Source organism: Panthera leo, chromosome B3 (assembly GCF_018350215.1).
Source record: "Panthera leo isolate Ple1 chromosome B3, P.leo_Ple1_pat1.1, whole genome shotgun sequence".
NCBI lineage: Eukaryota > Metazoa > Chordata > Mammalia > Carnivora > Felidae > Panthera > Panthera leo.
The window spans coordinates 7,160,015-7,183,980 of NC_056684.1; the positions used below are offsets into that span (position 1 = coordinate 7,160,015).

At 43.8% G+C, this 23,966-nt stretch overlaps 1 protein-coding gene across 1 annotated transcript in view; it reads left to right on the top strand.

Moving 5' to 3' along the window:
- The window catches only part of NTRK3 (neurotrophic receptor tyrosine kinase 3), a 539,904-nt gene that overhangs the window by 58,032 nt on the left and 457,906 nt on the right, over nucleotides 1–23,966 (top strand). Inside the window, exon 2 of the mRNA XM_042941053.1 lies at nucleotides 18,307–18,361. The gene's annotated coding sequence lies outside the window, so the exon portion shown is untranslated. The remainder of the gene's footprint in view (nucleotides 1–18,306; nucleotides 18,362–23,966) is intronic.

A 23,966-nucleotide genomic window follows, 5' to 3' on the forward strand; every position in this document is an offset into this window, starting at 1 on the left:
CTTCAAAGAACATCCATAAGACCATACCCTGGGTGGATGGATGATCTGTGGGCAAGTTTTAGGTAGTGACTTCTAGGTCAAGGTGTTCAAGGGCAGGCATTTTTCTTCCTTTTCCTCTCCTTTCTCTGTTTTTGAAATTGAAAATCATCTACGATCCACAGAGCATCCTGATGTGCGTGGGACTGTCCAGGGAGCACTGGGCATCGTGTGGGGCCTTGACATTCTTATTCAGAGAGTTAGCATTCTTCCATGAATGGGCTGGGTCCCAGTGGTAAACCTGCTGTGTTGCCTTCAGTCACGACCTGCACTGTTAAGAGCAGCGGCTTTAGGGCTAGAATTTATTCCAAAGTCTAGTTCTTCCATTTCCTAGCTATGTGAGCTTGGCTAAGGGAGGATTGTTGAGGAGAGAGTAGAGTCTAAAGTTTGAATCCTGGCTCTGACCCTCACTTTCCACGCAACCTTATGCAAGTAGCTTATCCTTGGGGCTTTGGTTACTACATCTGAAAAATGTAAGTAAATATTCCTACTTCGCAGAGGTGTTTCAAAGATTAAATGAAAAGACACATTTCAAGCGCAAAATCTGTGTATATTAGGTGGTCAAAAATGTAATTTTCTTTTAACCTTTCCTTTGGAATGAAATAAAACCTTCTGGGATAACTCCACCCCCCATCTCATAAATGGCACTGCCATTTACCCAAATGCCCAGGATAGGAGCTACCCTTGATTTTTTTAAAATAGCACTCCACCTTTTTCTGGCACACAATTCAATAGCAAGTTCCTTGGCTTGGCTCCTGAATGTCTCTTGAATCTGATTTCTCCCACCATCTCCACTGCTATTGTATTAGTTGTAGCCACAGTCATCTCTCCCTTATTGCTTTAAAAACACATCCTCCAAATTCTTTGATGCTTCTCCATTGAGAGGTGGTGGTGATGTTCCCTCCCCTTGAACTTGGATGGGCCTAGGACTATGGTGACCAATAGAGTATTGCAGAAGTGATGCTACATGACTTCTCAGGATGGATCATACCAGTCTTCTGTTTGGTCCTGTTTGGATTCTCCCTTCAGATGCTCCCTCTTGACTGAGCTGCCATGCTGTGAGGAAGCCCAAGAGAGGCACATGTAGGTGGCCCAGTTGACAATTCTGGCTAAGTCCCACTTTCATAGTTGCTAGTCTTTGAAATCATCCACACTCATCTGACTTTCCTGCTGAGGAGCCAGACCTCACAGAGCAGAAGTAAGCTTTCTTTACTGTACCCTTTCTGAATTCTTGATGCAGAGAATCCATGAGTATAATAAAATGATTATTGTTTTAATGCTACTTAAATTTGGTCTGTTACCCAGCAATAGATAATAGATCAGAGCAGTCCCCTTGACAACTACAGTGGCCTCCCAACTTATTTTCTTGCTCCCACTAATAGCAGCCACAGGCATGTTTTGGAAACATAGATAAGATACTATCATTCTGCAATGCAAAAACCTTCCAAACTTCTTATCTTGGTCTATTAGGCCCCACATGACCTGGCTTCTGCTCTTAGGTGCACACTAGACATGGGACACTGTCATGTTGTCACATGGAAACCAGGGGCTGGCCAAAGAATATAACACAGGACACAAAAAGCACCTCTTACAGCTCAGTTCCAGAGTCCCCACTTCAAGAGCTAAGGCAGCATCTTTTGTCTTATGTGAGTGTTTGACCCTGGGCCATAACCCCAAGCCCTCTGTGGGTGGTTATTACCTTTCCTGTACTTTTTTAGTTCTGACTTCTCTCTTGATTTCTGACACCATGGCATTTCTCCTTCTTTCAAGTACAGCTCTTGAATTTTCTACATATTTGTAGTTTGATGGGGGAATTGCATCAATTCAGCAGACCATGTTGCAAGAAATCTTAAAGCTCTCGTTATTTGTACACAACATGATCATATACTTAAGAAATGGACTGGAAAGTAGTTGGAAATCAGAGCATTTTGGCAAGGTGGTCAGATATAAGATCTGCATACCCAATCAAATTTTTAGTAAAAATGGTGGGTTAAGCACACTCATCTAACTTGTACTGTCCTGAAATGCCACTAAAACTACCAGTAAAGAGTTCCTTTTTTGCCATAAATCTGCAAGGATTACAGTGAGAGTGGAGACAACATCACTTTGGAAGTTAGAAAGCAGATGGGAAAATGATAGCTTTTGTAACTAACATAACAAAGAAAAGTCCTAAGAACCAATCATTTACACTGCAGCATCCTCAAAGACTCAGGGATCAGTGGCACTGGAAACTTTTGAGACTGGAGGTAGAAGGGGGAATAAAGAGGGTTGGTGGAAAGCTGTTTAAAAAGCAGTTGGAATGACAGTTTTTGCTTAATGCGTACAGAATTTCTGTGATGAAAATTTTTGGAAATAGGTAGTGGCAGTTGTTGCACAACATTGTAAATATAAATAATACCATTGAATTGTACACTTAAAAATGGTTAATATGGCAAATTTTATGTTATATATGTTTTACCACAATAATAAAAGAAGTAGTCAGACCTTTACAGTCCCTCCCTTTCTTCTTGCTGCCAGGTAGGAAGTTCTCCCATCCTGGCCAAAGTACAAGTGGCTTATTTTATGGACAGGTAAAAGAGAGGGTCCAGACACAGTTGAACTCAGGGGTACATACTGAAAATAGGGGGACAAAAATAACTGAGCACAATCCAAATGCTAAGACTCTCAGCCTTCTCTCCTACACCTTGCCCTCCTTGAATCCCCAAACACAGGCCTTCAACTGCATAGCAGGAGATTGGAAAACTCTTCTCTGTGAAATTTGAGTAGCTCCAGAAGAAGCTGACATTGAAGGACTGATGTTGAGGTTCCCTAGCAAATGGCTCAGCCATATCATTTGACAGTGTTGTTCACAACCAGCAAGTTCCACCAATGGGCTCAGAGCTTCCAGTCAGTGCTTTAGGCCCCTACTCTTAAATATGGCCACCAGAGATCTGAGAAAAGATTCTGATATGAAAGACTGAAACTCCAACAAGCTTATAGGGAGGCAACAGGGAGAAAATAGAAATTTTGAAGGGAGAAGAAAATGTCAATGAAAAAGGCTATCATAAATATCCTTAGAGACATAACAGATGACATTGCATCAATGAAACAACATAATGCTCTCTGAAGAAAGAATATTCAAAGAACAAAATATGCTGTTATAAATGAAAATCATGGTAGCAGAAATGAAAAACTCAATGGAAGGGTTAGAAGATAAAGCTGAGCAGATCTCTCAGCTAGTATAACAAAAAGACAGAAAAATGCAAAGTAGAAGAGAAATAAAATATACATCTACATGTAAATCAACCTAGGATATTCAATATCCAAATAATAGGAGTCAGAAGGAGGAAACAAAGAAAATGGACAAGAGAAAATAATTGGTGAAATAATTCAAGAAAATTTCTCATTACTTAAGAAAATGAAAATAAACCATTACTAAAAGCTTTTCATCATGAAATTTTAGAGTACTATTGTATTAGTTTCCTATCACTCTGTAGTTAATTACCATGCACGTAAGTATCTCAAGTGAACGTACACTTATGTCACAGTCTCCAGGGGTTAGGGCATGGGTTAGACGGGTCCTCTGCTTAGGGGCTCCCAAGGCTGCAGTCTATGCCACATTCCAGTCTGGAGCTTGGAGTTCTCTTCCAAGCTCATGTGGTTGTTGACAGAAGTCAGTTCTTTGTGATCATAGGGCTGAGGTCCCTGCTTCCCTTCTGGCTGTCAGCTAGAGGTCACCCTCAGCTCCTGGAGATCCCTCAGTTCCTTGCCACACTGCCCTTTCACAAGCCCTCTCACAATATGGCAATTTACTTCTTCAGAGCCTATGGGAAAATCTCCCATTCCAGTCTAAGACAGAACCTTCTATGTATATAATACAATCACGAGTGATTAGCCCATCACCTTTGTCATAGAATGTCATCTAATCAAGGAAGTTACCATTCCATAATCTATTGGCTAGAAGTAAATCACAGGTTCTACTCACATTCAGATTCTATAAGGGTGTAAATCACTGGGTGGTCATCTTAGAATTCTGCCTACCACAACTGTTGATCAAACAAAGCTCTTACCCTCAAAATACAAAAATGCTAATTCAAAGGGATACATGCACCTCAATGTTTATGGCAGCATTATTAACCAAGATATGGAAGCAGCCCAAGTGTCTACTGATAGATGAATAGATTAGGAAGATGTGGTATATATACAAAATGGAATATTATTCAGCCATAAAAAGAATGAAATCCTGCCATTGGCAACAACATGGATGGAGCTAGAGTGTATAATCCTAAGCAAAATAAGTCAGAGAAAGACAAATACCATATGATTTCACTCATATGTAGAATTTAAGAAACAAAACAAATGAGCAAAGAAAGATAAGAAAAGAAAAGAGAGAGAGAGAGAGAAACCAAGAAACAGACTCTTAACTATAGAGAACACACTGCTGGTTACCAGAGGGGAGGTGGGTGGATGGGGGAAATAGGTGATGGGGGTTAAGAAGGGCACCTGTAATGAGCACTGGGTGATGTGTGGAAGTGTTGAATCACTATATTGTACACCTGAAATTAATATAACACTGTGTTCTAACTACACTGAAAAACAAACAAACAAAGAAAAAAAACCAAAAGAAGCTCTTATAAATAAATAGGTTCACACAAACAATAGGAAGCAGAGTGATTCAGCCTTCTGAATAGCGGTATTGGAGCTATTGCTGTCATAATTCTGAAGTGAAATGATTTCTTACCTACAGTTCTATACCCAGTCAAGCTATCCATTGAATGTGAAAGTAGGATACAGATATTATTGGAAATAAAAGGTCTCAAATATTTATCTCTTGCACACTTTTTCTTAGGAAACTATTGGAGACTATATAAATCAAGGGAGTAGCTAAAAAAGGGAAGATATCTGATCCAAGAAACAGGAAATAAGGAGAATCTCTAGCATAGTGGTGAAGGGACATCCTCCAAAGAGTAATCTGGCCACATTAGTGCCGGACAGAAGGCTCGGGAAGGGGAAATTCATCATGATGAAATTGATACAGTAGCTGAGGTGGGGGAATATGATGAAAAATAAATTAGACAACTGGCAGGGAGTTTTCAGTTGAGCTAGGGATAAGAACACACAAAAAAATAATCAAACAGAATAAAATATAATTGTTAACTCCAGGGATATAACAAAATTATTCAGGAAAGGGAATAGAGCTACATGGCTTAGCTCTGCCTAGCTATAGGTTCATTACAGTGTAAATACTGAACATTAACAGTGTGATGATATAATTATATAGTTTTGAAAGGATGGTGTTATGGGTTGAATTGTATTCCTCTGAAATATGTTGAAGTCCTAACTCCTACTATGCGTGAATGTGATCTTTTTTAGACATAATGTCTTACGGTGATCAAATTAAGAGGAGGTCATTAGGGTGGGCTCTAATCTGATATGACTGGTGTATTCATAAAAAGGGCAAATCTGGACATAGAGACAAACACACAGTGAGAATGCCACATGAAGATTGGAATTTTACGTCCACAAGCCAAGGAATGCCAAAGATGGGTGGTAGACCACCAGAATCTAAGAGAGAGGCATGAGACAAATTCTTCCTCACTGCCCTCAGAAAGAACCACCCCTGATGACGTCCTGATTTTGGACTTCTAGCCCCGAGACCCACAAGACAATAAATTTCTCTTGGTTAAGCCACCCAGTTGGTTGTTCTTTGTTACAGCAGCCCTAGTAAACTAATGTGGATGGGGAGTATGTGCATATTGGTCAGGGGAAGGTTAGGGGGAAGTTAACAGATAATTTCTACAAGTAATATCAAGAAATAGCAGTAGAAACATGGTATTTAGAGATCGCAAGGTAAATACCAAAAGAATCATCTAAAAAAAATGAAAAGTTGTCTGTGGCAATGGGTTAAAGAGGTAGGGGAGAAGGAAGACTGAAGCTTCATGTTTATTTTAAGAAAAAGTCTTTGAACCAGATGACTGTTCAAAGACTTTTATGTTTATCAATATAGATTGATAGATTAATACAATAGCTTGATAGATTGATAAAAGTAAAAGCAAAAAAAAAAAATCCTAATATATGAGTAATCATTAACCAGAATATATAATACAGAAAAAAAGTCCCATTCACTAGGGAAATAAAACTTCTATAATGGTACCCAGGAAAAAAAAATTTTTTTAGAGAGAGAGAGAGAGATTGAGAGAGAGAACAGGGGAGGTGCAGAGAGAGAAGGAGACACAGAATCTGAAGCAGGCTCCAGGCTCTGAGCTGTCAGCACAGAGCTTGATGTGGGGCTCAAACTCATGAACCGTGAGATCAACTGACTGAGCCACCCAAGTGCCCCAATACTGAGAATAATCTTAAACAGGATATATGCCAGACCTTTATGGAGAAAATTCTAAAATTTTACTGGGGGACAAAGGTAAGTAAAAACTGGACCCTGTCTCAACCAGTACATGTGGAGGCAGTGGCAGATAAACTTGATAGTGCAGTGTGCAAGGAGCTATTTGACCAGGATGGGGAAGGAATGTCCCCTGTGCCTGGGGAAGTCAGAGAAGGTTCTGCAGATGATGTGGACTTCGAATGAAAACCATGAAGGATGGAGTTCTCTGGAAGATGGGAAGACAGTCTAGGTAGAGAGCAGAGCCTGAACCAATGGACATGTGTTTGAGGAATAGAGTATTTGACATGAGGGAGGAAAGTGGGCATGATGGAGGACGGGGGGGTGGGGTGGGGGGGGGGAGATGAACCTGAACAGTGAAGCAGCAATTGGTCATTAAAAAGCCGCGTACACACAATGGGAGTGTTTGCTCTATTTTATAGGAATGGGAGCCTTTAAGGTTTTGAGGTAGCAGGATGAGAAAGAAGGTGAGGTTTGGGGCGCCTGGGTGGCTCAGTTGGTTGGGCTTCCGACTTCGGCTCAGGTCATGATCTCATGGTCTGTGAGTTCGAGCCCTGCGTCGGGCTCTGGGCTGACAGCTCAGAGCCTGGAGCCTGCTTCGGATTCTGTGTCTCCCTCTCTCTCTGACCCTCCCCCATTCATGCCCTGTCCCTCTCTGTCTCAAAAATAAATAAACACTAAAAAAAAGAAAAAAGAAGGTGAGGTTTGTCTCGTGGAACAAGCATGTGGATGACTTCCCAATATAAGAGGCCACTGTGGACAGACAGCCCTTGTTACTGGCTTGACTCCTTCAGGCAGGTTCTCTAAGGATACTTCTCGGCAGCCAGCCCCAGACCTCAGTGAGTATTGATTCAGGGGCATTATTGTGTGGTGTTATCAACCCACCTGAGGAGGTAAACTCCATGGCCATGGCCAGCACTTCCAAGGGAAGAGGCCTGTCCTAGGCCCAGTGGTGTGGGAGAAGGCCACTCCATCACACAGAACTTCCTGCCTCCCACTGCTTCTCCTTCACGTCATCAAGAGGGCAGAAATACCATGCCGAGACTCTGCAGTACCTACAGAGGAATGGATAGGAGCTGTGGGTTCTTCTTCTGAGGAGCCCTGAAAGTGCCTGCTATCAGCCTTAGTACAAGGCTCCAGGGGTGTCTGGGTGGCTCAGTCAGTTAGGTGTCTGACTTCAGCTTAGGTCATGGTCTCATAGTTCACAAGTTCGAGCCCCATGTCGGGCTCTGTGCTGACTCTCAGAGCCTGGAGCCTGCTTCGGATTCTGTGTCTCCCGCTCTCTCTGCGCCTCCCCTGCTTGTGCTCTCTCTCTCTCTCTCTCACAAAGAAATAAACATTAAAAAAAAATGTGACAGATTATAAAAGAAAAAAATGGCGACTCTTCTTAACTCCAAGAGCTTAACAATAGGGCTTTTGAGCCAATGTTGGCATAATGTCCCTCTGTAGATGACCTTGCTTTCGACTAGAAGCAGATGGGTGTTTTCTGGCTGAGCACAGCTCAGCATCTCTGGGCCAGTGTCACATTGAGAGAGGATGAGTGGTGGTGAAGAAAGTGGCACAGAGACCTGCTTCTGTGACTCTCTGGCAATTCCTCACCTGGGCTGGCTTTCCAGGCCTGTGTCAGTGGACCTGGCCTATTTATGTCAGTCTCCACCTCATTCAGCACCTCCAGTCTCTAATCCTGCTTCCTTTCCTATGGTTCTCTAAACATCTTGGATTGGTCTAACCTCAGGGCCCGTACTGAAGTTTATTCCATTTTCTAGAATGTTCTTTCCCAGTTCTTCACATGGCAGCCTTCTACTCATTCTTTCAGGAGGATATTATCATGTAGCATTAACAGCGAGAACTCTAGAGCCAGTCAGCCTCGGTTCAAATCTAAGCTCTGCCGCCTTGAGCATGGTAATGGCTCCACGTGCCTGAGTGCCTGAATTGTTGTGGGGATTAAATGAGTCAGTGTCTGTCAAGTCTCAGGATAATGCCCATCCCATGTAAGTTCTTGTAAGAGTTAGCTATTTCTATTAGTCAATAACATGTTACCTTCACTAACCCCTGCCATTCTGTCCTCTTATCCACTATGCAAGAATGTGTGATTATTTTATTTTCTTATTTCTTATTTTCCTCTCTGCTTCTAGAATACAAGAACCATGAGGACAGGGACCCTGCCTGTCTTGTTTACTGCTGCATGCCCCATGGCTAGAGCAGTGTCAGGCACATAGCACGTGCTCAAGAAGTAGGTGTTGAATGAAGTAATACAGTTAATGAACGTCTCTGAGGCAATAATTATTTCTTGGAGGTTGTAAGTGGGTAAAGTGCTTCTGAGCTTATGTGTGGTATAACGTGGTTTTTTTCATTAAAATTATTTCCCATCTTTGCCTCCTTGTTCAGACCCTTTACTAAAATTACTGCTTCAGTCCTTAGAACAGTGAATATGATGATTTTATTTTTATTTACCTTTATTTATTTATTTTTTTAATTTTTTTTAACGTTTATTTATTTTTGAGACAGAGAGAGACATAGTATGAATGGGGGAGGGCCAGAGAGAGAGGGAGACACAGAATCGGAAGCAGGCTCCAGGCTCTGAGCCATCAATCCAGAGCCCGACGCGGGGCTCGAACTCACGGACCGCGAGATCGTGACCTGAGCTGAAGTCGGATGCTTAACCGACTGAGCCACCCAGGCGCCCCACCTTTATTTATTTTTTAAGTTATTTTACTGAGAGAGAGAGAGAGAGAGAGAGAGAGAGAGAGAGAGAGATAAAGAGAGAAAGAGAATCCCAAGCAGGCTCCATGCTGTCAGCACAGAGCCCAAGTCAAGACTCGAACACAGGGCTCGAACTCATGAATGTGAGATCATGATCTGAGCCAAAATCGAGTCAGATGCTTAACCAACTGAGCCACCCAGGCACCCTGGACATGATGATTTTAAATAGCAAATTTATAAGCTGCTGCAATCTAGACAAATTATTTTCTTATAATACTTAGGGTATATCCTGGTGTTTGGGTGTTTGCCCAATGTGCCATTTTTAGCCCTGTAAAAATCACACTGTGTCTTTTCACCTCAGAGGAGAGGGAGATATGACTTCTCATAGAGCACAGAACCCAGAAGGAGCTAAGGTAGGAATACAGATGAAAAACAACACAGCAGAGCCATCAAAACTAGTAACAGACAACTTGTAAAGTTTGTTGGCTGAGACAGCCCTTTTATTTTTGATGGAGAATAAGTTCCAAGACTCCCTTGCAGCTAAGTCTGGGCATATGACTAGGCAATGGGATGTAGGTGGAAGAGGTGAGTGCAACTACTGGAAAGGGTCCACGAAGGGACTGTTCTTCCTTTTTTGTCCTATCTGAGAATGCAGATGTGGTGGCTGGAGCTGTAGCAGCCGTATTGGCTCCTGAGTAAACAGAGGCCATGCTTGCTGGAGCTATAAGAGAAAAGGAGCTTCGCTTCATGAGGATTTTGTGGAGCAGAGCCGCCATTATCCTTGGACTATTTGTCTTTCAATGCTTATTTGAGAGAGAAATATAAACTTCTGTCTTTTTAAGCCATTGTTATTCTGAATTGGCTACTACTCATCGCCAAACCTAATCTTAGCAAACACAGCATCATAATGGATAAATGCTGAATGTGATTTTGACATGTTAAATAAAAACTGGGGGCTGTCTGCAAATAGAAGGCTGTGACACAGGAAGTGCAGACAAGTGTGGCTCAAGATCAGTGTAGGAAGAATAGAAGAGGCTCAGCAGACTCCTTGGTACACAAGATAAGAAAAAATCCAGATCAGGTTAACAGATGGTTCTTTTAGTTAAATCCACTAAAACATGTCTTCAGTTATTAAGTGATAAGAAGTTAAAAATTAACACCACAGCCTTTCTAGGTAGCACAGAAGTTCCTCTACTTAAGAGAGAGGGTTACGTTCTTTGTGAGTCTGTTTGTTTGAGTCCAGGGGAACCAAGGCCCTGGGACCATTTCCACTTAATTGGAGTATGAGTCTTGTGAAACTTGAAAACCAGCAGATGCTTCTTCTTTGTGCTGATAAATATTTCCTGGGCCATCTTTTCTCCAAAGTCGATCAGTGCAGTGTACTAGGAGGTCTGTGGATCTGGGTGACGCTCTCCCACCTCCACCTGCCTCCTGTGGAGCCCCTAAGCTGCCATGGTAGCTACATTTTCCACCTCCCCACTCCATGTGATGTTGTGAAGATTTGGAGGGACCGAAACTCAGGGTCCACCCCCAGTTATCCACTGAGGACCACATCTACACCACCAGCACCCCACCTTCACTTCTCTTGCTTTCTACCACTGTTTTCCATTTTGCTTCTTTTATAGTACTCACCAACATGTACACTTTTATGTTTTTGTTTATTGCCTGTTTCTCTCCGCATCTTCCCATAGTATGTATGTTTCTCAAGGGTGGGGACATATCTGTTTTAGTCACTAATGTGTTGCCAGTAGCCAGCAAGTATGTTTGGGTCGTATTAGGCGCTCAGTAAAACAGGTGCTGAATGAATGAATACACACTTCAACAACAGCACATTCACCATGCTCTGCCGTTGGGTCCTTGAGCCAAGTCCCAGCTTTCTTCTGAGTTGACATCTGGCTTATGGGAAGCCCATGTCGGTGCTCATCTTGCAGCCCCCTGCTCTCAAGCCCCCTGGCGTTTGTTCTTTCCCCTCCTCTCTTGCTGATTGTCATGGATGGTGTATGTGCAGCGGGGCTTATGCTAAGCATTCTCCCAAACCATGCCTCCTCTTGGGATGAATCACAGCACCAGGAGCACAACAGTCCTTATTTTTTCTCTGCACTTTCAGTCTTTTATTATCTCTTCTTTCAGTTCCATTGCAACTGCACACCTTTTATTTAAAACATTTGCTGTTCTTGTACTCATTGGATAGAGTGGGATTAACCACGTTTGCAAAACTAAGTAGAACCCTGGCAAGATTGCTGCTTGCTATCAAAAGACTCCGTGGTCCAAACTGGAAGGACCTTGCACTACAACTACTGCCATCTGCTGATGGGAGGTCGAGCTGATGTGTTGCAGCTTTGTCTCCATGAAAGTTTGTAACTTGGACATTCATAAGTAGAGAAGTTTTCAAAATTTTTAATCTGTAATTTGTTGAATTTAATTATACTTAAGTTAAAACCAGAGTATAATCTCTTTTTAATCTCTTTCCATAGTGTGTTAGTTCAAACATTCTCATTTATCCCTTTGTGTTGAAGCCCCAATGTCTGGGAATAAAGAATTCTCCTGAATATGGTCACAATTCGCTTTGTCTCAGATTGTGCTCTGCGGGGTGTTAACAGGTGCTCCTACCTAAAAAATATCTGTGATAAAAAAATTGGGAGTGCTGGCATACCTCGCTCTGGGATAGTCACAATGTGTATTACCATTTAAAAGGCTCTGGGTAACCAATGGGTATTATCACTTAAAAAGCCTTTTTTTAAAAAGAAAACCTAGTGTTTTTCAAACTTCCTTGACCATAGAACTCTTTCCTCATGTAACAGCCTGTGTTCCAACATTTTTGGGGACATGTTGAGATATATATTTATCAGGTAGATTATAAACGTTTCTTGGAGTCAAGATTCAGGTACAAAAAGGAGACAAAACCATAGTCACAGCACCTCTGATAGAACACCGCCCTTGCAAAGCTCATTTCAGTCCTGGTGTGCAATACTTTAAACCAGCCCAGTTACAGAAGACAATGCCTGCTAGACATTCTGGAAAGGGTCCTCATGCTGTCTAGTTCAGTGCTACTGAACACCTTTCCCCAGCAGGTAATGTGATATCTCCACAATGGTTGCAGTTTGTGGAAGAGAAACATGAGGAAACTCCAGCAGCTACAGGAAGGCTTGAAGCACTTTCTTTGTTTTTTTTTGAGTAGGCTCATCTTGGCTTGCACATGTCTTAATCTGAGTAAAGCAAATTATTATTCACAGTGTGGGTGTGGCAGCCCAGGAGGACAATGATAGAAGTTCCAGTTTCACATTTTTCTTTATTTGGTTATGCATCCTGTGCATCAAAGTGATATAGGATGCTCCCAAGTCCTTCTAAGAGCTCAAGCTAAGAGACCCTATGTTTGGAGCTCCCCTTAAATACTAATCATCACATCAGAATTCCAGAGATTGTGTGCCTATGTGTCTATGTATGTGAGGGGGCATGGGGGGAGTTAGAAAGCATGAAAAATGTCCTGGGTTTTAGGAACTTAAAATTAAAGGGATGAAAGTTTGAAAACTTTTGTGGGAATGCTGGTATTATTGGGCATTTGCATTCTTACCCTTGGCAACTGGTTATGTGAGGTCAGAGTTTGCAACTATCAGCCTCTAACTACTCTGTAAGAACCACAGGGAGTCAGCTCCCCGCGAATACTGGCTGTGGATGCTTTGTAACTAAATTATTCCTCATGCCCTTAGAGTGTCCCTTAAATCCATGTAAGTGGTAGGTGTTCGTGCTGGCAATATTTCGACAGCCAACTGGCCACAGATGGACCAACCTAACAGTTTATTTCACTCGATGATCAACTCCAATTTTCTAAGCACGTTTTTAAAATTATTATTTTTTTAATTCAAGTGTAGTTGACCTAAACACATTTTTTTTTTTTTAAGTTTCTGACTTTCAAGTCAACTGATGGAGTGGATGAATCTAGAGGAATGACCTTTGTATGTGTTTAATTCCACAGACAATACTTTTGGAAATCGATTGATAATTTCCTGTCCTTGGGTTATTCAATGGGCATAAATATCTTAGATATGCATTCCCAAGGGTGTGGTCCAGTTCCTTCTCAAGAGGCTGTTTTGTTGCTATTATAGTAATCAGCAGCAGCAGCATTACCAATGCTTACATTTGTAAAGCTGTGTTCATGAGGAATCTTGGTGGCACCGAGGGCAACCCAGTTCAAGCTCCCTTAACACAATGAGGCTTTATTGGCTCACGGAGCTTGAGAGCTGGAGTCAGTCACTTTATCTAAACAGCATCTTCCCTTCTGTGTTCATCCACTTACCCTGCTTTAATTTTCCTTCATAACTTATCATTACTTGGCATTATGTTATGTATATACTTGGTATTTGTTTACTGCCTGGGATTCCTACTGGCATGCAGGCTCCAGGTGGGTAGAGTCTTTCTTTTGTTCACCACAAAATGCCAAGCATCCAGAAATGGACATGGAATATAGGACGGACATAATGACTAGTTGTTGAATGAAAGAATGAATGAATGAGTTCATGCAGGTGCTCAAATGACATCATGGGAAATTTGTTCTGAAACATCTCCCGTTCTGCTTCTCTCTGTGTTGCTTGCATTCTTTGGAATACCTCTTCCTGTGGGGGGACAAGACGGCTCCCAGCAGAGAGGACTGTTCTGTAGTAGAACCGGCAAAAGGCCCACTGGCCGGCTTAGGTCATATGACCATCCCTTGTCCAGTGAGCATGGTTGGGGGATGCTGTTGGCCCCACTGGACCACAGAGTCTAAGGGTGGCAGGATGTAGGCTGGGAAACTAGGCTGCAATAACAGAGTGTGTTAATTGCTTTTAGCTGCACTTTTTCAACCGATCCTTACAAAACCTTGTGAGAAAAGTAAAACAGATATTATCAACCTCATTTTACAGATGAGGAAGTTGAGGCTCATGGAGGGTATGCTTCTTCAAGCAATTAGGAAGTGGTGGAGCTCTGTCCTGACCTCAAGTCTTTTGGGGCTTCACCCACCATTCTTTCTATTATATCACATCATCCGACAGGGTAGCTTCTCAGTGTGGAGAAAATGGCACGTGGCTTGTCTTTGTGGGAGGAGCTGAAAAAGTGGGAAAAGGTTAAGAGATTTGACGAATTCCTTGAAGGGTTGTTACTTTCCTGGCCCGGTGACTTTGTTTCTCTTGGTGATCTCTCAGTGGAGCCAGCTGGTTGGCAATGGCTGGCAGTAGCTGAAAGGTTTTCCCGAGTACAAGGGGAGGGAGGACTCAAGATGGCGGAGGGAGGGAGTGGCAGGAGCAGCAAATTCTCTGAGCCTGATGACCTGAATCTGGGAGAAATAAATGGTGTCATATTTAGGCAATTCACAATCCCCTCTGAGCCATGTGGAAGCAGAGTTTTATCTTCCTGCCAGCTTCGTACACATGTACAGAATACCAATTGTTAGGGAGGAGAGGACTCTCAGGGAGCATCTAGACTTAGAATTCTCAACCACTGTTTTATGGCCTGGTGAGCCGAAATTTTAGCACCTCATGCCCGTACCCTCCCCCCGTTTCCCAACTGCACCCCTGTCTCTCAGTCACGGTGGCTGGATCTCTTTCACTGTCTCGTGCTGGGGTCAGCGATAGGACAGTCAGAGGGTTTACCAGGTCACATTCTAATTTTGACTGGAAGACACTGATCTGGTGGATTCACAGTTGAAGAACCGGGCCAGAAAAAAGTAAAGTAATTTGTCCAGGATTGTGTGGTGAGAAGCAGAGAGGAGCTGAGCCTTAAACCCAGGATTTTTTTTTTTTTTTTTTTTTTTTTTTTAATTCAAGTTGTTTCCAGTGCTATAGTGCTTTCCAACTCTGGCTGGGTCTCACGTCAGGCCTTCTGATTTAATTGGTCTGAGGTGTGGCCGAGGCATCTAGACTTTACGAATCTCCCTGAGGGATTCTAATATGCAGCCAGGGCCGAGAACCTGAGCAGGGCCCCACTCCCCCTCCATGGGGTGGCGTGCAAGGCTGTTGCTTGCTCCAGGAGAGAGTCGAGGAACTCAGGGTAGAAACAAATTAGAAAGCATTCGAGGAGATGATAGGACAAAGGAAGAGATCTAATATCCGTATAGAAGCCTGACGAAGGAAATCAGTACTGGCTTCCCTATGCAGACGGTGTTGGGGACAAGGCCACTGCTAGCACACGGCATTTTTGTGCAAATTAGAAACACATCCCTTCTAGAGAGACTCAGCCCTGCAGGTGCCATGATTGGCAGGAGGATGGTTGCCCATCTGAATTTTATTTATTTTTTAATTTTAAAATTTAATTTTTTCACCAAAGAGGAAACTTTCATGATCAGCAAGCAAATGAAAAGGTGCCCCATGTCCATATTGATTATGGAAATGTTAATTAAAATGGTAACTCAACCTTACTGAGACCCTACTATGAACCAGGCAATATTCTAAGATTTTTCACGTAAGATGCCCTTTCACACCCCTCAAACTGGCAGAACTTATAAAAGCACAACAAACAAGTTTTGACCATCAGGTACTGCTGGCAAGATGCAAATATTACTTCTCAATGGACATTTAGAGAGACCTGCACTTATATCCAAGAATGTTTTTTAACAACATTTATTTATTTTTATTTTTAATTGTTTTTCATTGATATCAGGAGGTATACACGATTCATAGTTTATTCGGCAGCTTATAATCTGTTGTTACCCTTATTATTTATTTGATGCTTACATTGTCCCAGATCTGGCCAGCAGGACTGCCTTTTTGACGTGTTCCCCTCATATTTTGATCACCTGCTTTCTTTCATTTAAAAAAAAATTATTATTTTATTTATTTATTTTTCCATCATGGTAAGTGTACTCCATAATTCCCATCACCTATTTGACCCATCCCTCCACCCACCTCCCTTCTGGTAACCATCAGTTTGTTGTCTATAGTTAAGTGTCGGTTTATTGGTCTCTCTCTCTCTCTCTCTCTCTCTCTCTCTCTCTCCCCCCACCCCTCTTTTTTCCTTTGCTCATTTGCTTCTTAAATTCCAAAGATGAGTGAGATCATATAGTATTTGACCTCTGAATTTTATTATTATTTAAAAAAAATTTTTTTTAACGTTTATTTATTTTTGAGACGGAGACAGAGCATGAATGGGGGAGGGTCAGAGAGAGGGAGACACAGAATCCAAAACAGGCTCCAGGCTCTGAGCTGTCAGCACAGAGCACGACGGGGGGCTCGGACTCACAGACCGTGAGATCATGACCTGAGCCGAAGTCGGCCACTTAACCGACTGAGCCACCCAGGCGCCCCTTGACCTCTGAATTTTAAAAAGGACCCTTGTACCCTGTGAGCCCAGTGAGCATGAGACTCAGTGAGCAGAATAAGGCTGGGGTTTCAGCCTCCACTTGCCCCCTTGGATGTGTGGGTGCCTTGTGCAGTGAACAACCTGTGCAAGAGTGAGGCAGCTCTGGATGGGGAAATCCACCCAGCTTGAAATCCCATTCAACTACAGGCCGAGTCTCTGACAACCTTTAGAACTCCCTTCCTGTTAAATTCATCTGTTGGACAGGTGGAAACTCATGGGGTCCTAGGACTCTAGTCTTTGAACTGATAAACAGAAATTGGTTGATAAAGAAGAAATGGCCAGTGTCTTTGGGAAGCTCCCAGTCTATCTGAGAGTGGATGAAACTGGGCATAATCAGAAACCGTAAGAAGGTAGAGCTGAGTAGAACTGAAGAAAAGGTGGCCAAATCCATAACGCAAGACTTAGAAAATAAGATGGCTCAAGGGAATTCGAAGATTGTTAAAAATAGAAATCTTCTAAAATATTTTTCCATGTTACAAAAGCAATCCAAACTAATTGCAGAAAATGTAGAAAATAGAAATGAGCCAAAAGAAGAAAAGCCATTTGAAATTTTACTACTCAGAAATAACCACTCACAGTTTCCTGTTTATCCTATCAGTCTCTTCTCTATGCTTATAGATACATTGAGGATACATTTATACATATCGCAAACCCGGATTATATGTATAGACTATTTTCCAGTCTTAACAGTATTCCACAAATTTTCTAAATAGTGGGTGATTTCCCTACCTTGTTATATTGCTATGGTTGCATGGCAACCCATTTAATGAGTATATCATAATTTATTTAATCCCTATTTTGGAATTTACGTTGTTTCCAGTTTTTTAATATTATAGTGTCTGATGAACATCCTTTGAGTTTTGCCTTTCACCGCATTCCTGAATGAACGCTTAGAAGTGGAAATCAGGGTCAGATACATCTTGCCAAATGACTCAACAGGAAGACTGTGCCATTTTTGGCTTCCACCAGCACTGGATGAGACTGTGGGTTTCCTAGAAGCCTCCCCAATGCGGGTTAGACCAATACCTTTGACTTTAGCAGTTCCATGGCTCTAAATAAGATGAAATGGGCTGCCCTTCCTGGGATTTAAGGGCACAGCTTGAGACCCCGAAAACAGGCAGTCCCAAAGAGCTGGTTCCAGGAGTGTGTTCTCACACATCAAGGCTCAGAAATATGTTTGTCCATCCTGCGCTGAATTGTAGGTCAGAGGAAGTATCTGAGGCTGCATTGCATTTCCTCCCACCGTCTGGAGACCAGGGACAGAGTTCGTTTCTAGGCGTGGTGCTCATACGCACCCCCGCACATGCGTCTAGGCGCCAGGCACTGCCTGTGAGCACCGTGGGAGGGCCGGGGGTGCGGGGGAGGGACATGCTTCCGCACAGGAGTAAGAAGACCTGGGAGCGACGTGGTGAGTTGCGTCCCTGAGTGTGCGGGAGGCATTCGACACACTGCCAAGTGAGGAGGATGCGGAGTTCTTTTCTTAGAAACCTCTTTCCTTTTTTCTTTTCGTAATAAAGTTTAATGTTCATCATAAAAATAATGCACATTCTCTAAAGAAAATGTGGAAAACATGGGGATATAAAGTGAAGGAGAAATCACGGAGGGGCACACCACCCAAGGACACGTCTTTTCCATCTTGTGTGTGTGCGCGGATGTGTTTGTGTGCACAGTTGTTGTTTTTATGTAGTTGTAATCACAGTAAATTACTTTTCTGTCCTTCTTTTGCTTTAACATCATACACATTGTCCATGTCACTACATAGTCTTGATAAACATTTTTTGATTATGTAATTTTCAGTTGTGCGACTGGGCTACCATTCATTGTTCAGTACTAATATCTAGACTATTATTTCTATTTTGCAGATGAAGAAACTGAGGTCTATAGGAGATATGAGATTTACCCAACATCACAAGACAGGTAAGAGGCACAACCAACATTTCATCCATTAATCTATTATTATTCATTCACTCAACAAACATTTATAGGGCACCTGCTATTGTATCATATGCTATAAGGCCTTTGAGGAGCAAACACAATATTCCTGCTCATGTGGTATTTATAAATCAGTGGACAGTATGATCTCATTGGAGCTATGACAGAATCACCCCTTGGTTCTATGTGACCTCAAAGAAAGGGCACTTGCCCAGTGTGCGGTTTGGGAATGCTTCCTGGAGGAGATAATGTCAAAGCTGAATCTTACAGGAAGAACGAAAGTTTGGGAGCAGGGCAGAGGGCACAGCCTGTGTGAAAATCTAGAGGGACTATGCTATGCTCTGGGAGCTGTGAGTAATCGGCCGTGGTGCTTGTTGGGAGAGCCTGGGCTGCATCTGTGGGTGCGAACCAGCTCACATAGTCGAACTTCTATGGCCGGCCAAGAACTTTGTTCTTTATCCTGAAGGCAGTGGGGAACCTTTGGTGCATTTTAGGGAGGAGGTGTTGGGGCCCACACTGAGGAGAGCTGGGAAGGAGGGGAAAGTATGGATTTAAGAAATAATTGGAAAGGAAGGCTAAAGGAAGACACAACTCTGCAAAGTCTTTGTAGAGGATAGGGCAGTCTGATGCTGCCACTGAGTTTGGGAATCTGTGAGGAGAGGAGATAATACACTCTGTCTTGGAACTCTGTCATGGGTTTGTTCTGAGGTACCTGTGGGACTAAGTGGGCAGTTGCGTGGAGAGAGATGGGAGGTTTGGTTGGAATCAAGGGTGGGAGGGGAGGTATTAGGGTCTAGATGCTATTCAAAGACTGAAGGAAGATGAGAATCAGAGTACAGAGCAGTGGTGGGGCAACCTATGGGTAATCTGAAACCCCTCGAAACCCATGAACCCTCAATTCAGAAATCTACAAACAGAAAAAAGTTTAAAGGGTTTAAATAACTTTCTTGGGGTTTATAAGTGCTCTGAAGCTCATCCATGGTGTGGAGAGAGAAATGAAGTCTAAGACGGCATTCTGGAGGACACCAGTATTTTCAGGGGCAGGTGGTCAAAGGAAAACCTTCAAAGAAGATTGAGAAGGAACTGCTTGGGTTGGGCTGGGGGCAGGATAAAAACAGCGAGAGAATGACATTCTTCAGTTTCATAAAGAACTAGGTGATCAACAATATCTAAGAGTTAAGGTTAAGGTTGGTTTTAGGTTAGCATCAGATGAAGCTAAAGTTCAATAGGGTTGAGCACCAAGAGCAGTGAAAAGATGCAAGGCTTCCAGCTCATGGACCAAATCTCTCCCTATGCCCTCCTTCTCTTCTGTGATTCTCTGCTCAGGGCAGAGAGCACTCACCCATTACAAAGAGCCCCTCTCTGAGCGCCCTGTTTGGGAAAATTTGGTACATAAGAGTAAGACATTGCAAACGGGCTCTGAGCTGAGACCGCGTAGTTGATGGTTGCCCTTAATTCTCTGTCACTGAATACATCCTTTGCTCTGAAGCCTTGTAATTCCTTCCACAAAAGGGCAAGTGTGTTTCTCTGCTTCCTGACTTTGGGTTCAGCCATGTGGCTTGCTTTGACTGGTTGGATATTAGCAGAGCGGATTCCAGAAGGAGCTTGGAATACCTTGTGCAGTTGGCCTTGCCCTCCTGATCTCTGTCACTGCCCTGAGAAAAACCTGGCTGGGGGGCTCCCTGCTCCCACCCCTTTGCTGACCCATTGACCCACGAGTGACAAAGTCAGGCTAGTTATGGTATGCCACCAAGACTTATAGGTGCCCTGTTTCATGGCAGCCGAGGTCTACAGTGCTTCTTCAGTAAAGCTCTCTGCACTTCACAAAACCTTTCACCTGCCCTGTCATTCACCGGTCCCTTCCTCAGCATCTCTCTTCCTGACTCCCTGGGGGCATTGCTCCCCTGTCATAGACTCAGCCCCTAGCTCCAGGACTTGATCTGGAGCAAGAGGGTTTGAGGTGGCTCTCACCCCACTTCCCATTATCCAGGTCTCCTCACTTTAGAGGCAAACCCAGCATGATGTGGCACTCAGATTTATACCTGCTGTTTCTGGCTTATACCTGAGGCCTAGGCCCAGGCAGGTGCCCTTCTGTTCTAATTGGGGTGAATTGAATAATCCATTCAACACATTTTATTGACCTGCTACTGTATGCTAGTTCATTAAAAGCAAACTCTTATTGGGGCACCTTGGTGGGTCAGTTGGTTGAGTGCCTGACTTCAGCTCAGGTCATGATCTCACCGCTCGTGAGTTCAAGCCCCGCGTCAGGCTCTGTGCTGACAGCTCAAAGCCTGGAGCCTGCTTCAGATTCTGTGACTCTGTCTCTCTCTGCCCCTCCCCTGCTCTCTCTCTCTCTCTCTCTCTCTCTCAAAAATAAATAAACATGAAAAAATTAGCAAACTTTTATTTATTTATTTATTTATTTATTTATTTATTTATTTATTTATAAAGAGAATAGCTGTTTGTTTTCATGCAATGTCTGACACGTAGTTGGTGAATCACTGATGGCAAACACATTGCCATTCTAGAAAATATTGTAGTGAATATATTTGCCTATAAATCTTGGTTTCCCAATTGACAATAAATTTCATATTAAAAAAAAAACAACCTAGTTTGTCTAAAAAAAAATCTTGGTTTCCATGAAAAGAATCCTTATTTTTATTTATTTTTTTAAACAGAGAGAGAGCAAGTGGGAGAGGGGCAGAGAGAGGAGAGAATCTTTTTTTTAATTTAAAAAATTTTGTTTGTTTGTTTTTGAGATAGACAGAGCACAAGTGGGAGAGGGGCAGAGAGAGAGGGAGACACAGAATCGAAAGCAGGCTCCAGGCTCTGAGCTGTCAGCACAGAGCCCGAGGCAGGGCTTGAACTCGTGAACTGTGCCTAATGCAGAGCCCGATGCAGGGCTTGATATCATGACCCTGAGATCATGACCTGAGCTAAAATCAAAACGGACTGAGCTACCCATGTGCCCCTTAAATCCTTATATTTTTTAATTGCAACTGTAATGCATGCTTGTTTTAACAAATTAAAATATCAAATTACATTTAAATGTTAAAGTAATTAATAGGAGCTTGGTTTTTGTATCTCCTAGAGGACTGTCTGGTGGGTAAAATGGGGCTCAGCTATGCCTCAGTGTTGTGTTTTGTGTTAGGACTGGGCCTGGCCCAGGGTAAACTCCTGGCAAATGGTAACTTCTGTGGTCATTACCGTCCCCATCAACGTCTGGACGCTCAGTCTTTGCTCTTCTCTGCCAGCAGGATGCTGTTGAGGCCCTGCCAAGCAGCTCTTTCTGCTGCATCCTCCTGGGTCCACCCTTTGTGCCATGCCTGTGACTGCCAGTGAGCAAGGTGGCTGGCGTTTCCCACTTGCGAGCTTCTCCTGGAGGCAGAAGTGGTGGTCGGGGGGAAGCGATCCTGCAGACTCCCTCAGCGTCTGCCATTGCGTGGTCTGTATTGCTGATTGCTCCCCAGGGATGGAGATTCCTCCCTGAAGCCTCCTGCCCTCCTCCTTCTCCTCCTCCCATGCATGCAGTCGGTCTCCAGGGCCTTGCGGGTCCCAGCCCTCCCCTCCCTCGCAGAGTCTCATGGGACTGTCCTTTCTCCTCATCATGGCTGCCGCTAGCCAAGGTCAGGTTGGCAGAACTCCTGCCAGGAATATGGAAACGGCTCCCAACTGCTCTCCCATCCTCTAGCTTCTACCTACATCGCCTGATTAATTAATCAGAGCCTGATGAATTAAAGTGTATTTCCGACCCTGTCTCCTGATGCTCATAGCCCTTCCACGGCTCCCCATTGCCTTACTGAATCATTCACAATTGCTTTAAGGCTCACGAGGATCTAACCCTTGCTAGTTTTCAGCCCTTCTCTGTGGCCTGCTCCTCACGGACCCTGTACCAGCCAATCTGGCCAGCTCCTTGAATGTGTCCTTCACTCTCCACCTTCTGGGTCCTGCTCATGCTCTCTCCTATCCCCATCCCCACATGTCCATCATGCCTGTTTCCAAGAATGCCCCGTCTCCACAAACACTTTTCTGATTTCTTCAACTAGAATTGATTTCACTAGGCTCTGAGTGCCATAGCACCCTCACTCTGGAAGGATTTCTCCGCCTCCGTTCTATTGAGATTTGGGGGCCGAATGAGTCCTTGTTGTGGGGGCTGTCCTGCTCACTGTAGAAAGTTTAGCAGCATCCCGGGCTTTTACCCACTGGATGGCCAGTAGTGCCTCCCTACCAGGCTGTGGCAACCAAAAATGTCCCCAGACCTGGCCCAAAGTCCACTGGAGGGGGAGGGCGGAGTGAATCCCCTGCCAGAGAGAACCCCTGCCCTAGATAGAGAAGCATTTTTGCAACAAATCTCCAGGCCACTCGGTCATGTACAGCTTGTGTCTTGCCTCGGATGATGCTGTGGAATCGTGCTAGGCCCTTTTGAGCCTCTAGCTTTTGTTCACGCTCTTTTCCTGGGAATACCTTCTCCCCTCTCTCCTTCCTCTGCCGATTTCCTCCTCAGCCTTCAAAGCCTGGATGACAGGCCACCTCTTCCAGTAACCCATCCCAGCCTGCACTCTGCCTTCCCAGGGCAGAACGGATGGCTCTGTTCCCTGAGTTCCAGCAGCACTTTGCACAGACCTTGATCATGGCCCTCACAGGCCATGCGCCGTGTTCTAGAAAAAGTAGTTTAAGTATTTATCTCCCCAGGTAGCAAGTGAGTTGTGATGGGGCAGGGAGCTCAGCCGGGGCAGGCCCCCCAAGGTGTGCCAGAGCCCTGCATAGGTAGGTCACTGCAGCACAGGGCCATGCCCATCTAGGAACAACAGTGCCTGAGTTCAACTCCTCACTTTGGTACTTACTAGTCGTGTGAATTGGGGTGATTTATGAAGGTTCTCTGGAGCCTTAATTTCCCTCTCTGTAAAACTGCCTTAATAAGAATATCTATGTTATGGGGTTGTTCCAAGGAGTTAGCAAAGTAACAAATGTAAAATGCTCTCCCGGTACCTGGCATATAGTAAGTGCTCAGTAAACATAGTAATTAGTGAAGAATGAAGGAATGATTGAATGCACGATGAACCAAGCTGCACGGGGTGTGGATTGCACTGGCTGGAACGACCTCAGGAGCATGGGTATTGCCTCCATGAACAGAGCCTCTGTGACCAACACTCCCCCCCCGCCCCTCCTTCCAGCCATCCTCACTCTGCCCTCCCCAGCCTGGCAGCTTGGGCAGTGAGCATAGTCTGGTCAGAGAGAGAGGGCTGTGGGCTCACTTCCCCGTGAGGTAGCCCGGCTGGGCGGAACAAGGACAGACATTAAAAACCTATTTTCTCACTGGGCATAAGTAATTGGCAAAAAAGCTCTAAATCCATAGCTGTCAGGTGAAGTCATTTCCGAGAGAAAGGGATGGAGGGAGAGAGCTGGAGGGGGAGCTCGGGGCGGGAGCCAGAGGGAGGGAGCGAAATGCAAAACAAGGCACTGGAGAGGCCAGAACAGAAAATCTTCTCCTTCCTTCTCCCAGGCCAGACCAGTTCTCCCGTTATCAACCCTCCCTCATTTATTTTTCTTCTCTGGAAAAAGAGATTCCTAAGGTGGTAAGAGGACGAAA